The following is a 12,121-nucleotide window of genomic DNA, read 5'->3' as shown; positions in this document are numbered from 1 at the left end:
CGTATCAATTTGAAAAGTAAATGTATCGATGGTATCGAGCCACATCTCTCCCATCGCAGCAAGTGTTACGTAGGTCATACCCTTAACGCGGAAACTTCGATACGTCGAGCGAAGTGGCCTTTTTGTCGGGAGGCTATCGAGCCGATCACGGATCGGTTGAATCTCCAGTCAGAAGTTTCGGGCATCGATAGGCGTTCAGGTCGAAACGAGGGTTCTGTTTTACGACATTCCTTCCGAGAGATCGAACCCTGATGACCGCCCCGGATGAGTATTACGCCCACGGAAAAGTCCACTCGGAATTCGAAGAGATTCTTGATACGGTGGCGCTGCGAAAGGGATCCGTGGAGATAAAAGGGGACCGAGAACGATGGAAAGAGGACGGTTTGTACGCGCGATATGAATCTCGTAACTAGACTGAAATTACTGGCCCTTTATCTGCTCCCCGGTGAACGCGAAATATCGTTCTGATATCGCACAAAGCTGCTCTCCCTCGTGATTAAAGGTCCTCGTTTCCCTCACGGCGGGAGAGGGAGGCCAGCGTTCGTCGTTTTCATTTCGGCGATTAGAAGCTGATGTGTTTCGAACTTCTGGGACGGAGTGTTCGACGCGCGGAACATTCTACGAAATTGCTCGGAACTGTTGCTCGAGATTCTACGAAGTAGCGGCAACGAGTAGGTTTTTGTCGCGCCGTGACGTGAAACGGAGAATTTAATAAAGTACGTGGAAGCGAAGACGAACGCAAGGTTGAAGAATTTAGAACTACGCGATGGTCAGACAAGTAGTATTGCCCAGTCCATGGTCAGACAAGTAGTATTGTCCAGACTACGATCAGACAAGTAGTATTGTCCAGTCTATAGCCAGACAAAGTAGTATTGCCCAGTGTGTGATCAGACAAGTAGTATTACCCAGTCTGTAGTCATACAAGTAGTATTGATCAGTCATGATGATAGAAGTAGTATTACCCGGCCTGTAGTCAGACAAGTAGTATTCCACAGTCTATGAGCAGACAAGTAGTATTAGCCAGTCCATAGCCAGGCAAGTAGTATCACCCCGTATATGACCAGACAAACAGTATTTCCCGGTTCATGATCAGGCAAGTAGTATTATCCAGTCTATGGCCGGACAAGTAGCATTGTCCAGTCTATGATCAGACAAGTAGCATTGTCCAGTCTATGATCAGACAAGTAGTATTGCCTATTCTACGATCAGACAAGTAGTATTGTCCACTCTATATTCAGACAAAGTAGTATTGCCCAGTGTGTGATGAGGCAAGTAGTATTACCCAGTCCATAGCCAGGCGAGTAGTATCGCCCCGTATATTACCAGACAAGCAGTATTTCCCAGTCCATGGTCAGGCAAGTAGTATTATCCAGTCTATGGCCAGGCAAGTAGTATTACCCAGCCTATAGCCAGACAAGTGGTATTTCCTAGTCTATGATCAGACAAGTAGTATTAGCCAGTCTATGGTCGGACAAGTAGTATTGTTCCATCCACGATCAGACCTTACCCAGACAAGTAGATTTACCTCGTACTAGGTTAGACAAGTAATATTACCCCGTCCATGGCCAGACAAGTGGAAATGTGACTGTCTGGTCAGGCAAATACGGGTGCGCTGTCAGACAAGTAGACATGTGTGTGTGTGTGTGCGTACGTGTGTGATCAAACATGTTGAAATGCGGTTGAATAGTCACAGAAATAGACATAAAGAAAGGAGTTAATTAATTGTTGGCCAGAGTGTCGCATAGCTTAGTCATTCGCCTTTCAAACAAACACAAGAGCGTTAACACGTAACATTATATTAACTGTTGACGGTCACATTCTCGAGTCAACTAAATACACGATTCTCGTTGCAATATATTCGATCGATCCATGGATGTTAAATAAGTACACGAACAATTCACGTCGTTGAGTGTTGAATGAGCAAAAGAACAATTCGTGGACTCAAAGGATGTAGACCATTGGTCCACTCCAAACGGATCAGTAGAACGCGGATCGAGATAATTCGAGAAATTCTACGTGAAGGTCGACGAGTGTAGAAGAACGAAGCAACCTCGAACCGAATCGTGTCTCCAAGAAGCGAGCGGAGAACGAGCTACGTAATCGAATGGTTTCGTCCCGCGAAGAACCGATGCTCCGAAATTAATTTCGCAGCAGTTGCCCCCGAGGTGTCTGTTCTCGCGAGCGCTAATCCGTGTAACGTGGTTCCTCGGTATAATCGGCAAGAAAGGGACGAGAAAATAGAACGGAGGAACGCGTGAACCGGAAGCCCTTCCGTTTCCCAAAAGGTCACAGAAATCATGGATCCTCGAAAACGGTCCTCGGGCTCACGGATCTGACTTGCAAAGACGGACGAATTAAGGACGATATTGTGTTAGGCTCTTCAAGGACCAGAAAAACCTTCCACTCGCTTATACACTCTCACTATAATTCTCTTCAGAGACTGTGGCGCACTTATCTCGAAATTCAACTATTTGCTCGATTTATTCACGTGGACCGAGATAGTATTTGGAAATTCCGAGTACACCGTTTATTTCAGATACCGGTGTACTTACCTCGAAATTCAATTATTTATTTTATTCGTTCGCAAGGTCTGGGGGAATATTTGCAAATTCTAACCGCGGCATTCATTCTGCAACTCCGGTCTACTTATCTTGAAATCAAACTATTTACTCAATCCCGAACAAATATTTGCAGACCACGCCGTTCGTTTCTGACCGTCGCGCACTTATCACGAAGTTCATTTATTTATTCTATTTGTTCGTAGCGATTGAGGAAGTATTTGCAAGTTCTAACTCCACCGTTTACTTTGTGCTCCGGTGTACTTATCTTGAAATTCAACTATTTACCCTATTTACGCAGAGCTCGGGCAAATATTTACAAATTTTAATTCCGCCGTTTAATTTGAATTTAAGCGCGCTTATCTCGAGATCCAGCTTTTTACAGTATGTTAGAAAATTCTATCGTTGTAGTTCCCGGTTCTGCGAACCACTGAATATATATCTGCATAAAATTAACTCGAAGAAAAAGGTTAGAAGAAGTAATTTCACGAGTGAATCTACTTTTATTATTTATCGGACGTTATCGCGCGGAAATAACTTTTTCATATTCTGGAGATAAATGAAAAAGAATTCAAGAAGAGAGAAATTAATTAATAAAATTCATTTTAACGACAGAATGTGCTTCCACTTCCGATTAAAAATTGATCCAATCGGTGGATTTCCCATGGAAGGACCTTTTCCCGTGGAAAAGAAACATTTATTCGCGAATAAAAATATTATTCGTTAGGTTCGAACACGGGGGAAAGGTGAATGGGTGGGGAGGGACGAAACTCGACTCGCAAATGTCGATAAAGTCTTTAAGCCGTCGTTCCCGGACGCGTAATCGCGTTGTCCTCGTTCTAACGAGGTCCGCGCCACTTTTGAACACTTTAATGGCTTTAAAACAGCCGCTGTAACGAGCACGATTAGACAATTATCGCGTTGCGGTAATGCCCCTGGACAGCGGGGGGAGCGTTCGATTTTTCATTTATCCGCTTAAAGCTATCCGGGCGCGGATATTCGTCCGGAATTCCGGGCGCGACGAGTTAATATACTAATTAGCGGGGTGGAGAAAGTCGCGGTCGCGCCGCGTCCTCGGAGTTATCTAATTAATATTCGCGGATTTGTGAGCGAGGGAGAAGGAGCGATGGAAGGAGCGAGAGCGAGAGAGACAGTGGGGAAGAGAGTGAGAAACTGGTAGAGCAAGTAATAGAGCAAGTAATGGAGCGAGTAATGGAGCAAGTAATGGAGCAAGTAATGGAGCAAGTAATGGAGCAAGTAATGGAGCAAGTGATAGAGCAAGTAATAGAGCAAGTAATAGAGCAAGTAATAGAGCAAGTAATAAAGCAAGTGATAGAGTAAGTGATAGAGCAAGTAATAGAGCAAGTGATAGAGCAAGTGATAGAGTAAGTGATAGAGCAAGTGGCAGGGCAAGTAATAGAGTAAGTAATAGAGCAAGTAATAGAGTAAGTAATAGAGCATATGATAGAGTAAGTGAGAGAGAAAGGGAGTAAGTGAAAAGAAGCAAAACAGATAGAGAAAAAAACAGAGAAAAAGAGAGAGTGAAGAACAAGAGAAGAGGCAAGTGAGATAGAGAAAGAAAAATAGAGTAAGTGATAGAGTAAGTGATAGAGCTAGTGATAGAATAAGTGATAGAGCAAGTGATATAGTAAGTGATAGAGTAAGTGATAGAATAAATGACAGAGTAAGTGATAGATTAAGTGATAGAGTAAGTGATAGAGTAAGTGATAGGGTAAGTGATAGAGTAAGTCATAGTGTAACTGATAGAGCAAATGATAGAGCAAGTGAGAGAGAGAGAAAGTGGAAAAGAGAAAAACAGATAGAGAATAAAACAGAGAGTAAGTGAAAGAGATAGAAAGACAGAGAGAGTGAGAATGAGAGAGAGAAAGCACAACCAAGCTGTTCAATGTTAATGGGAAAGTTAATTAGCGACCCCTTTGTTTCGTCGGTCGTTTAAATAATTCAAGGCGTCGTAGGGTAGAGGACTGTTCTAACCAAACAGTGCCTCGGTCGATGAAAGAAAATATTAATGAATTAATTGGTAGAGTCAGTCGTGAGTTCTTTTACTTCGTCGTTTTCGGGCCCGGAATTCACCAACGGAAGTTACGCCAATGGAAACTCCTTCCCCGGCTCGTTCATCCGTTTTCGGTCTTTAATTTATTCACACTCGTATTCAAATTGCTCGGAAGTTGCGTGAACAGCGAACGCCTCTAGGTTATCCCTTCGTCGATATCGATGCTTCGTTGTTTCGTACGCAAATTTGATTGCATTTCCGATTGCTACACAGATCGAATCTTTACGCGGGTGAGTACTTGTCTATATTTCCTGGGTTAATTGGTATTACTCGTATACCAAGTACATAATTTCGAAGGCCTTAACGAGCATCGAATTAAACGTTTTCGGTTTCTATTTCGATATCCTCTGAAATCAATTGCTGAACCTAACCTCAAATGGATTCGATGAGTTTCACGTTTCAGATGTAGTATTAACAATTGTAGAATGTTAATAGTGCCACTATGTTCCATATAAATACACACTAGTAACAAAAGGAAATAAGTATAAAGTATAATCGTGACCAATGTAAAAAGCATTAATTATAAATACACACTAGTAACAAAAGGAAATAAGTATGAAGTATAATCGTGACCAATGTAAAAACCATTAATTATAATGTAAAGAGACACAGCAATAAAAGGAATTACATTGTAATTTTAATCTGTTAGATTTATCTAACCTAGAAAAGTAGGGTTAGGTTTACAATTCAATAATTTGTATCTCGCCTCTTCATCTTACTTTTTCTACCGTGTATCACGTTTTCGTGCACTCAACTTTGAATTATTATTTTTATTACTCGAATATTTAGATTCATCAGTGTGGAACTATAGTTTAGCAATGCGGTAGCAACATTTTCAAAGATCGTAAACAATGGACCAGTTCTATCAGTATGTAGTACCGTGAAGATGCGAATCAAAAGCACGTCTTGCGGAAATAAAAAGGTTAAAAGTTTTAACCTAGAAACTCGAATTTAGAGAGAAACCAGGGAACCTCGCAAATTCCGAATCTTCGGCCACATTTCTAGTTTCTCCAAGTAAAAAACACCTCTTAAACAATAATACACGTTCCCTGTCTATCTTAGCAGCTACAAAAAATAGAAAAAATTGTTAGAATAAATCTTGAATGGTATTTTACGCTCGATATAGTACGCGTTGAAATTGTTGAAAATCGGCCGTTCAAATCGAAGATATTAATAAACAATTAAAACGGAGTAATCCACGGATTTATAGAGGTGTAATAACATTATGGGTTTCTGTGTATAGATTCCAGGGTATCGATGAGTATTTCGAGCGTGGAACAATTAACAGAGAATCCGTGCATTGTTTATGATAATCACGATCCGTTTTATAATGCGTATACGGTCGAGAGATTCGTATTACACGTTATCGGGACTGACCATCGATTGCAACTGGAGCAAATCGCGCAATGTTTTATCTGTTGTCGGCTGTCAACTGTGCACCTAGCGTGAATTAAACTTAACGGACACTCGGTAGATAAACGACCTCCCTTATCTGTTTCACCGTTCGCTGGAAAGTTATTGGAAAGCTTCAGACACAAGCTGACACTTGAAACGAGATACTTGACGCTGCATCCACTAATTCTGGCTGAATCAGCCAAAGTCCATTCTGTTCTATCAAAGTACTCGTCGTTTTCTTAACGATTCACGGCTACACGAATTCCGAATTTGATATTAATGGGCTCGTTTAATTGTAATTACAAAGGGACCGTCCAAATGCTCCAATTATAAGTAGAATTTATCCGAGTTCTTACGAACGAAACTTCCGAGGTCCTCGTGGACGTATTAGTATCGGTTTACCAGCTCGCGAACATGTTAATATTAATCAACGTTCAGACAAGGAATAGGGGTTAGAACTTACGCGTAATTTTAGACAGGCGTATAACGATCTTGCGCAAAAGTTAACACGGTGAGCTTCGGGATGACGAATCTTATTTTGTAACGCGTGAAATATCACAAAATACAGAAACTGTGTCGAAACGCAACGAGGGTAACTTCATAACGAATGAACGAATATAATATGGAGAAGGTTCCTTAGTCGAGTACTCGGCTATTCGAACTTGTTCCATTATCCAAAGAGAATGTAGAATATTCTTCGGCAGAACGTTCTCCTTTGTACCGAAATATCCATCCGATATGATAAAACTTGAATCTAATTATAACCATTCGGTGTATAATTGTGACTTCGAAACGAGATGCAGTGACAGGTTACATATTGGAAAATAAAAATTGTATTCTATCCGAGAAGTTCGATTACCGATATTATAAGTATCTTATATGAAGTTAGAAGTGGAGCTTGGATAGTTTCGAACGTAAAACAATGCAGTTCCACATAGTTGGATATGTTGTAGAAATTTGTGTCCAGCTCAGGTAATTCCAAGCACAAAAAGAATGCAGTTCCGGGTAATTGAATATATTATACAAATTTGGGTCCAGGTCAGGTAATTTCAAACGTGAAAAGAATGCAGTTCCACGTAGTTAAACATACATAAAAACTTGAATCTAACAATGGAAAGGATGTTGGGTCTCTTAATTGCAAAAAGAAATCCCTACCTTGTGTTATTCTTCCATTCCTAATACACCTTTCCCCTAGTTACCCAGGTTTGTTACCAAAACTATTAAATGCCTACTGTTTCTGACAATGTGAGTTCTGTGTCGTGGTAAATGTTGATAAGATTGAAACGTCGATAGGGAAACACACGACTGGTGAAGATTCCATCGATAAATAAACGAGCAGGTAAACATGTAGAGATAAAACGTCCTTTCAACAGGAGTCGAACGTCCAAGGGTTCGGAATATAGAGCTTGGAAGCATAGTGCTCGGGAGCATAAATCAGGATTTGGTGACACAGGGACTAGGGTAACGTAGGGTGTTGTTGATGCAGGATTCGAGTGACGTAGGACCTGGATGACGCGGAAAATGGTCGACCAAGGATGGAAATATTTAGCTCGGAAGATCGATACATCGTCTATAGAAATTATAACTATAAATCGGTATTAAGCAGTCGAACATTGATCCTTGTTTATCGGTGGAGTTCTCATACTGAGAACTACCAGGTGCGTTCCGTTAAACATTTAAATTCCCAAGGAACTTCTCGATTTATATTTCACATATTTTTTTTACTGCCTCAGCATTTATTGAAGCTTCGTTTGCAGGTATGTTTCCCTCAAGTATCGTCCTCGTTAAGGTTCAGTGGCGTTTCCTTGCACCTGTTGTTGTTCGATAGATACTCGACGATTCCTTCCGCAAACATCGTTATTATAGTTCTTGAAGCACGCGTGCGCGCGAGTTCTTCGAACACGTCGGTTTATGACAGGATTGGTTTGCACACCGATCAGTCGTACAATACACGCAATTTTTAATTTTGTAAATTATTGATTATGGTCGACAGTGACCATAACCAGGAGTCTCAATTCTAGCTCAGTATAGATAACAAAACATTTCTACTCCATGTTTCCACGTAGAATTGACCCAATTCAAATTTTTAAGTTTTTAAGTTTCTAAATTTTCAAATTTAAAAATTTTCAAATATTAAAAAATAAAAAATTTCAAATATTCAAAAATTGAAATTTTTAAATTTTAAAATTTAAAAATTTTTAAATATTCAAATTTCCAAAATTTTAAATATTCAAAATTTTTAATTTTCAAATATTCAAAAATTTTAATTTTTAAATTTCCAAATTTTCAAATTTTTAAAAATTCGAAAATTAAAATTTTCAAATATTCAAATATTCAAAAATTTTTATTTTCTAATTTTAAAATTTTCAAATGTTCAAAAATTAAAATTTTCAAATATTCAAAAATTTAAACTTTCAAATTTTTAAGTTTTCAAATATTAAAAAATTTTAATTTTCAAATTTCCAAAATTTTAAATATTCAAAATTTTTAATTTTCAAATATTCAAAAATTTTAATTTTTAAATTTCCAAATTTTCAAATTTTTAAAAATTCGAAAATTAAAATTTTCAAATATTCAAATATTCAAAAATTTTTATTTTCTAATTTTAAAATTTTCAAATGTTCAAAAATTTAAATTTTCAAATATTCAAAAATTTAAACTTTCAAATTTTTAAGTTTTCAAATATTAAAAAATTTTAATTTTCAAATATTCAAAATTTTTAATTTTCATATTTTTATATTTTCAAATATTCAAAAATTTTAATTTTCAAATATTCAAAATTTAACCCTTTGTACTCCGAACGATTTTGGACGTTGGCTATCAGCTACTCAGCGCCACTTTACGACAGAAACGAACATTTACAAACCCTCGTATTATTGTTTATAATTTTGTACAGTATGATAAATTTTGAAACACTCTCCAATATGCATTGCAGGCTGATTAGTGCATATTTGACAATAATAATTTGTTTGCTGCCTGCCACCAGGTGTTTTCCTGTTAGAACACACAATACAGTCTCGTTTTCTTTGTCCCAGATCTGGAATATGTAATTTCTTGTCTAATTTATTGTCCACAGAAGATGTGGATGGACGCGTTCTCGATACACGAAAATCGCCCCTCAATTGGTCAATTAATCTTTTGACAAACTTGTGGTTTGTCATTGACGTTTCATTATTTATTTGTTTTGAGATGCGATATATTACGTATGAGTTTATCACACACATTTCCAACCCCCCAAAAAAATAACTTTCTCCACAATTTCAACGATTTACGGAGGAAACAATACGTCGAAGCGTATCGATCCGCATGATCAACACCACCCATATTTGCCGTATATTCTAACAACATTTCAGGTTTATTCACTGTTACATCTCCACCGCGTAATGTTCTGTGGGTAGTTTGTAGTTGAGTGTTATAATAATTCCTGAGCATGGTAATAATTCTTTTATCTTTCCACGCAAGAAGCGTAGTATTATTTCTCCTGTATGCAACTGTTTTATTTCTTGAAAATTTTGGTTTTTTTATTTCTGTCGGTACGCATTTTCGATTAATTTTTATACTGCCAGTAAGATGACAATTCATCTTTCGCAATTCTTCCGCTAAAAGGATGCTGGTATAGTACCTGTCGGTGAACATCTATCCTTTTGCATCAGAAACTCTGTCTAATAATTTCTTATATAAATGTACCGGAATCCTTATGCTTACTGGAAGATCCAACCGTGATATATTATCAGAAGTTATACTGCCATAGTAAGAAAGTATTCTGAATAAATATCCTGTTCTTGAGTGGCGTCGAGAAGTGCTCTGACCGTCGTGAGCACTTCTCAGGTTCTCGTCTGACACAAAGCCCACTGACATTTCTTGTATATATATATCTTAGTAATTTTACCAAATTTTGATTCGATTTCTTATACCATTTCAAGAGAAAACATCAAAGAAACATGCACGTCTCAAAAAGTAGCGCTGAGATAACTCAATTCCCCGTAATCACTAATAAACTCGAATGTCCCCTCTCAGGGAACATCTGAGTGATATGCTAGAATTACAATGTCCCCTGAGAGGTGACAGTGGATTGCAAAGGGTTAATTTCTTCTTCGAGAAATCATATAATCCAACAAGGTTTCTCGATGACCATCGCGCAACAATTGTTCGAACAAATGGCTCAACGATCCCCCGTCGCGGTGTTAAGGATCCAGTGTACACACGAGCCTCTCACCGGATAAACACACTCGTCGAACGATACACACACTCCCTCTGATCCACGTCGGCGTCTGTAACAACGTCTAGAATAAACGGATCCTCGGGTTATTTTCGTCGCGGCTCGATCGGGAAGTCCTGAATGGCCGACACGCACCATTCAATCACGAAGCCGGGTCAAAGATCGATGTTCCTGTTCCTCGTTGATGCGACACACCGCGAAATAGTCCTCCAGGTGAGGGTTCCGGTCCCCATGGCAACCAGACTTGGCCCGGTTCACTCCTAGGTCAGGGCCAGCTCGTTCCTGCGTCGTTTCTCCCGTCTCTCTTCGCTTCTACGTTCGTTGGGATCCTGCCTCGTGGATGTCGTTGTCGCATAACAGGTGTGTGTTTACCCTTGCTGGGAATTGCCGAGTCGCGTAGCTCGAGACATTTCGAGTATTGATACACAGTGGCTTGAAAAAATATTCGTACACTGCATTAGAGGGTAACTTCTTGTAAGCTTGATTTCAATGGAAGTTTAAAAAACGAGTCTTATTTCGATGAAAGTTTTCGATGGGAATCTGAAAAATATTGGGTTGGTGATATCATTTTTTTTCGTCGATAAAAAGTGTTCTCGAGAGCATAGAATGGAGACTCGAAAAAATATTCGTACACTGCATTACAGGGTATTTGCTTCTAAGCTTGATTTGAATGAAAGTTTACGTGGATGTGAAGAATATTGGGTGGCTGATGTAATTTTTTTTCGTCGATAAAAAGTGTCTTCGAGAGCATAGAATGGAGACTCGAAAAAATATTCGTATACTGCATTAACTTCTTCTAAGCTTGATTTTAATGAAAATTTAACAAATAAATCTTATTTCGATGAAAGTTTGCAGGAATGTGAAAAATATTGGGTCGGTGATATAATTTTTCTTTGTCGATAAAAAGTGTTTTCGAGAGGATAGAATCGAGACTCGAAAGAATATTCGTACACTGCATTACAGGGTAACTTCTTCTAAGCTTGATTTCAATGAAAATTTACGTGGATGTGCAGAAGATTAGGTATATAATAAGGATGAGAAAAATTAAGTACATATGGCTGATGTAATTTTTTTTTGTCGATAAAAAATGTTCTCGAGAGGATAGAGATCCGAAAATTTGTTAATTTTTTTTAAACTTATACGTGGATATTTGTATCTTCTTTTATAGAAGAAAAATTCAACGAAATCGAATTATTCGTATTACTGTTCAAGGGGTGAAAATTACTCGTAGAATTGTAAGAGTATTTACATGCACTTCTACTAAATGCACTTCATTTTTGCATCGAACGTATACTCAATTTTATTTTCATCGTTCAATACTTGCTACAATAAAGATGTATTACAATTGTTAAATGCATATTTAGTGAAACGTTTCGGTGTTCAATAGAAATCGAGAATAATCTACAATATCGGATAACTTGAGTTTTAGACGAGCCACCGCAAAGTCTGAATGAAACTTTCACCAATTCATAGATGGCGCCACTGTAGCCGTTGTATAAATCAGATATTCATAGAAAAGCTATGTAACCGACTACAGTAACGCCACCTATGACTCGATGAGATTTCTACGTCAGACTGTATATATACTCTTTGAAAATCAAACTCGTTCGCTATCGAACACTTCACCCTGTCTTCATTAATTTTTGAACCACAACGTTCAATACATTATTCATCCCCAATTTCTACGATTTTTCACCCCTCGAAGGCCAATACTAACCTACAAAAAACACAACTTCGCTATTCAATATTTTAAATTCAATTTCCAATTTCCAATTTCAATTTTACAATCGTTCTTATAGATTCAATTTAATTTTACAAATGACCATAGATTATATTCGGTCGTTCGGAAAGTCATTTCGTTTTTTTTCGATGAAA

Source organism: Ptiloglossa arizonensis, chromosome 5 (genome assembly GCF_051014685.1).
Source record: "Ptiloglossa arizonensis isolate GNS036 chromosome 5, iyPtiAriz1_principal, whole genome shotgun sequence".
Lineage (NCBI taxonomy): Eukaryota > Metazoa > Arthropoda > Insecta > Hymenoptera > Colletidae > Ptiloglossa > Ptiloglossa arizonensis.
The sequence above is the reverse complement of the archived record's forward strand: the minus strand, read 5'-3'. Positions refer to the sequence as shown.